The sequence below is a fragment of the Acanthochromis polyacanthus genome, chromosome 2 (genome assembly GCF_021347895.1).
Source record: "Acanthochromis polyacanthus isolate Apoly-LR-REF ecotype Palm Island chromosome 2, KAUST_Apoly_ChrSc, whole genome shotgun sequence".
NCBI lineage: Eukaryota > Metazoa > Chordata > Actinopteri > Pomacentridae > Acanthochromis > Acanthochromis polyacanthus.
In genome coordinates, this window is record NC_067114.1 from 1541296 (window position 1) to 1547295 (window position 6000).

At 39.9% G+C, this 6000-nt stretch overlaps 1 protein-coding gene across 2 annotated transcripts in view; it reads right to left on the reverse strand.

Moving 5' to 3' along the window:
- LOC110956562 (zinc finger protein 609) overlaps positions 1-5758 on the reverse strand; it is a 116097-nt gene extending 110339 nt beyond the window's left edge. The window contains exon 1 of one of the 2 annotated variants that reach the window (XM_022202147.2): positions 5215-5758. The gene's annotated coding sequence lies outside the window, so the exon portion shown is untranslated. The remainder of the gene's footprint in view (positions 1-5214) is intronic. The other variant, XM_022202146.2, reaches the window with a different exon arrangement.
- Positions 5759-6000: the final 242 nt, after the last annotated feature.

A 6000-nucleotide genomic window follows, 5' to 3' on the forward strand; every position in this document is an offset into this window, starting at 1 on the left:
GTGTAAAATGAGAGTGGCACGCTGCAACAAGGCCCCTAACACCCTTACAATGATTAGAACAAATTACGACTCAAAAAAGGTAATCAGACGGAGAGGAACTGCCTTTGAAAAGCGAGTCAGCTGGAAAGGAAGCTGTGGCAGCGCTCTGCCTCGCACAAAACACCGAATGAAGTCTCACAAGAAAAGACGCTGTTATTACCAGGAACACCAGCGATTCTGCAAGAAGTCAATTTCTGGCAAACCCAGCGGGCTTGATATTGTTATACTGCTGCATTTTTATTGATTACAATGTGGCTGTTTCATTAGAGGGATGAGTACACAGAACAATAGAAAACAGGTCAGAAATGAAACCATGCTGATCAAACACTCTTAAAACCGATGTGAAAAGTCACAGTCACTCTAGTGAAGTTCTTTTCCCACATAAAGTAGTATTTTTAGCTGGCACAGGGGTGTCAAACTGATATAAAGTCAGACAAAAAAGAAAAAACAAAAACATTGCAAAATATTGCAAAAATAAGACGCAATATGACGAAAACGAGACACAAAACGACAAAAATGACAAAAGCAAGAAACAAAGCAACAAAAAAGTAGACAATGCACAAAACAACGAATAAAGCAAAACAAAAATGACAAAAATGAGACAAAAAACACGAGCAAGGCAAAAAGGAAACACAAAATGACAAAAGATGAGAAATCAAACAACAGAAACGGAGAGAAACGACAGAAGTCAGACAAAAATACAAAAATGAGACAAAAAAACAATAAACAATCTAGTATTTTACTTTCTGATCCAACAACTTGTCATGGTCTAGAAATGATTTTAAATTTATAGTTTTACTAATTTACAATCTGCAGTTAATGTCTTCTCTGTAATTTTTACACTTTGAGGGCCGGATTGGACCCTCTGGAGGACCACGGGCCTCATGTTGGACACCCCTGGACCAGCAGAATAAAGTACTACGACTGATATGAACCACTTTCATATCCCGCAACCCCAACTATTAATCAATTCTATATTGACATGATCTTGTGTTGTATTTTGTCGTCCTGTATGTCACCTAAAATCATTCATCTTTAACGGCCCAGTCTGACTAGGATAGCAGCAAATCGAGTGCTCACTTTGAGCGACCCTTTCTGCTGCCCAGATGTACACAAGGAACTCCCAACTGAAGAACAGAATCGCCTTACTGTCATCACACATGGGGCATGACGAAAATACAACTAGCTGCCACTGGACGGTGCATTGATAACAAGCTATGAGCTACAAAATAACAACAATAAATAATAAAACCAAAAGTACACATAAAACAAGACTATATTAACCCTTTATGTGGGTCAACAGATTCCCATTCTACACTGAATTTGGGTCACTTATGGCCCATGTTGCGCATCAAAGGCTTAAAAATGACAACATATGCAGAAGAGGCCAGATATATACAACGTGGGAGGTAAATGTAATGAAATAACAACTAGTAGAAAAGAATAAATATGGTCAGGAGATTGCACATGAGCAGTATTAGAACCGTTAAAAGCGTCTGTTTCTGTTGATCCTCACCCCGACAGGTGGAAGCAGATGACTGTCCTCCCTCAGCCTGGTTCTGCAGAAGATCTATTTTCATAATTGCTAAAAGGAAATTGTTGAATTTATTAAGTGTCTGTCTGTAATAGAAACATATTAAAAATTTGGGCTGACTGCCTACAGAGCCCTGAGACGACTTGTGTTGAGTGTTTGTTTTTTGCAACTTTAACTTGTTGAAAAAATCCGAGTCATTACAATAGCTTGTGATAAGTTTTATTTCAGTTTGTTTTTGCCCAGCCATGAAATGTACCCAAGCTGATAGCATTAGCCAGGAATGCTGAGGGTCTCACTGCCCAATATTCAAAGTTCTTCTTGCTCCTGGTTAATGGTGCAGTTATGTCAACAAAGAGCATTGACAGAAGGCGATAAAGAATTTCATTAACCAACTGAAGCTGACAAAGAAACCACGGGTCCAACCCCTGTTTATGGTTTGGGTGGGTGCTTTAACGCCGATATCAATAGCAATATTTGGGGGTTTGTTTATAGATACGGATGCCTTAAATTCTCTCTGTGGCCTACAGACTAGTTAGATATTTCTACGCTGCAATCTCTTGTAATTTAATAGCTGATATGTGAATTCTTTTCTCGTTAATAATATCGGATGATAGCTCAGCTTGGGCTGCATTTAAAACTCTTTCAGGAAAACTGAATTTGGTCTTCCCTCCAACATGTCGCTGTGAGATAATACCGTCGCACCATATGGAGGATTTAAAGACACGCACTGTCAGCATTCAGAAACAGGCGAAATAAAAAACAAACACGATGAACCGATTAGATTTACTTAACTGAAAGCAGGGGGACACAAACTCCATGACAAGTTTATGTAGCATTAAAACCAAATCTCATTTCCCTCCTACCAACACATCATTTATTTATCTAGATTTAAATTTCCACTTAAAGGCATAATGTAGGGTCTGAATAGAGAGCAGCAGGTTTTGTATTAAAACTTGGCAACAAATCATTGAAATCTGGCTAGTTTTGAGCTTTAAAAACGCAGTAAAATGTGTAAATAATGCATAAAAATGCATAACAAAATGTAGAACTGCAATCTGGGAAGCCACTGGGCTGCAGACTACTTGGCTGTTATTTAATATGCTATTATTATAACCGACTAAAACACAGGGTTAGCCCACAAAAAATGTTGCGATAGCCAGGCTAACGTTAAATAGCTCGAGCAGGGGTGTCAAACATGCCAAAACCAGGCCTCAAAGTGTAAAAATATCCATTGAAGACATTAACTGCAGATTGTAAATTAGTAAAACTATAAATTTAAAATCATTTCTAGACCATGACAAGTTGTTCTGATCAGAAAGTAAAATACTAGATTGCTCATTTGTCTTTTTGTGTCTCATTTTTGTAATTTTCTCTCGTTTTTTGTCAGATTTTTGTTGTTTGGCTTCTGTTTTGTGTTTCCTTTTTGGCATTTTGCTTTAGTCATTGTTTTGTGCATCATTTGTCTATTTTTTTGTCATTTTTTGTTTCATTGTTATCGTTTGTCCATTTTTTTTGATGCTTTGTAACTTTTTTGTCTTAATTTTGATCGATCTGTTGTTGATCATTAAATGAATCGCCAAGTATTTTGGTAATTTTTTTGAAAATAATAGAGGCCAAATTTTCTGATTTCAGCTGCTATAGTTAGCAAACTGTCATGTGCAATAAAACAAAGTGCAATTAATTTGTGTGTATATTCTTAAATCTGTGCTGTCAGCATCCTAGTGTGTAAACTTCCTTATTTATATCTTATGTCTTTAATGTATAGATGTGGTCTCTTGATTTTTCCTACGTCACTTTGCTGCTGTGGCCTTGCAAGTTTCCCCTTGTGGGACTAATAAAGGATATTGTATTCTACATCTGTGGCCTTAAAGGACATCATCCTGCTTTAGGAAACACTCACTGACATTTTTCACCATTTTCAGGCGTTGTACAGACCAGACAACTACTGGAGTACATAATCAACCAAGAAAAAAAACTGTCAGCTGCAGCCACAATCAACAACAAGAATAAAACACACTTAAAAACCAAGACAGATCGTTTTGCTTTGAATAAAACACATAAGTGCAGTCTGAGATCCTGACTAAGTGACACGTTGAACACTTTAACCTGCAGCTGAGCTTCTTTAATGTGGTATTGTCATACTAGATGGAGCAGGACAAACCACGGGGTAGAGCCCAGGGTGAGCCCACAGTGGTCTAGTAAAAAATACATGTTGTGCTTTAATTGAATGACTCACTCAACCTCAGCAACATGGTCCAACAAAAAGAGCCAGAACCCAATTATTTTTCATGTCACAAAAACCCCTAACGAGACGTTTGTTTGACCTTCAGCCACCATTTTGTGAGATTTTTAAGTTCCATTAAGGAAGAGAACGGGAGTGCAACACGATCAGGGGGGTCAAACTGATCTTAGTTCAGGCGCCACATTCAAAAATAAGTTCAATTTCAGCAATATTATTGACACATTACAACTTATAGATCACAGCATAGCTACACAGGAACACAACATTTAGCCTCATCGATCTGGAAATGAATGATACAGTATTTTACTTTATGATTAATATGACAAAAGTCAGACAAGAAAAGACAAAAACATGCAAAAATGAGATGCAATGATGAAGATGAGAAACAAAATGACAAAAAATGAGACAAACGGCACTAAACAAAACAAAATAGTGTCAAAAAATTAGACAAAACGATGAAAAATGGACAAATGACAAAAATAAGACAAAAAATGACAAAAGCGAGAAACAAAATGACACAAAAAGGAGACAAACGACACGCAAAATAACGAGTAAAAGCGAACACAAAACGACAAAAAACAAGCAAGACAAAAAGGAAAAATTTTACAAAAATGAAACAAATGACAAAAAACGTGCAATCTAGTAATATACATTATTAACAAAACAACTGGTCATTGATTAGAAATGATTTGAAATTTATAGTTTTACTAATTTACAATCTGCACTTCATGTCTTCTCAGATTTGGAGGGCCGGTTTTGGCCCGCGGGCCGCATGTTTGACACCCCTGATCCACTGTTCTCACGGTAGTGTAAGTGAGACTCACACATTTATCCTCACACTCTCCAGAAAGAGTGACACGTTTGTAAAAAAACGTTTCATTTTCAGTTTTCCCTTCAGAAGCCCCCAAATAATCCACTCCCGGCCCCCTGGGGTCCCCGGCACCCAGTTTGGGAAACACTGTAGTCACTACACAGGCAGGACTTTGTAGTTTTTACACCTTAAAACATTTAATCGTGTTTCCAAATGCTTAAAAAGTTAGATTATTAGCGAGGGCGAGCGATGTGTGTTTTCTGCTACCCTCGAGGTAGCGGCTAACTGTCACTAGCCGCCAGTTAAATGGTATTAAGTTAGCCGTTGCTTTTTTTAACGTTGTTAGCAGTTTTTACACGACAGTTGGGAGTTGTTGGAGGAGCTAACGAAGGCTAGGTTAGCCCACCGTAATACGCTCATGGGACTGTGAGGTTAGCAGAGCTAGCAGAGTGAAACAATGAGCTCGGAGTGCAGCGAGGCTCGACTAGCTTGCTGCGTTAGCTCCACGGCTAGCACCGCCATCCTAGCGTTAAACGGCTAACGAGTCGTAGCTACTATCAACAATGAGGGCGAAATGCACCAACTTACCGACTTAGCTAGACACTCCTATTCCAAACCGTAGTCCGTCCATGATGGTGTGTGCCCAGGGGTAAATCAGAGTAATGGTGGTTTGAATCGGAATAAAAGAAAAGGCTCTTAGGAAATCCGAAGCAGCAGAAAGCAGAGGCAGCGCACTCCCCAAGACATCCAACACAAGAGAGGAGGGGAGGCCAGCGATTCACTGGACTTCTGCCATCACACTTCGAGATACCGTCCGCAGCGAGAACAGCCGAGTCGCGAGCGCATGTTTGATCGGTGCCGTTTCGAGCCCGACGCGAGTCCGGTGCCTCTCCCGCGACCTTTTCTGCCGATTAATCCCACAGCGAGTAGCTTTCCATCCAGGTTAATTCCTCCGTGTTCGCCGTTTCTGGATGAGCGCCGCGCTGGTTCTTCGTGTGGGAACCGATACAATGTAGCCAACCAGCAGCAGCGGGAGCAGCCAGCAAAGCCCGGACCGGCTGAGCTGCTGCTCCTGGATCGAACCGTCACACTCCGCTGCGCCGGGCGGGAAGACACGGAGCTGGATCCACCGACCCGAGTGGACCGTGATTTAAGGCGTTTGTTTTCTACCAGGATTACAGCGCCAGCGAGCTGCCGTAAAACGTGTTGAATTAACGTAAAATGGTGTCTCAGAAATAAAGAGGTCACCTGTTCGAATCCCTTCAACCCCGGAATTAAAGATTAGTTTCAAAACTCGAAAATAAAGTAATATGAAACCAAACTACAACAACATTAATAATAATAATAATAATGATGATGATAATGGACTGCACA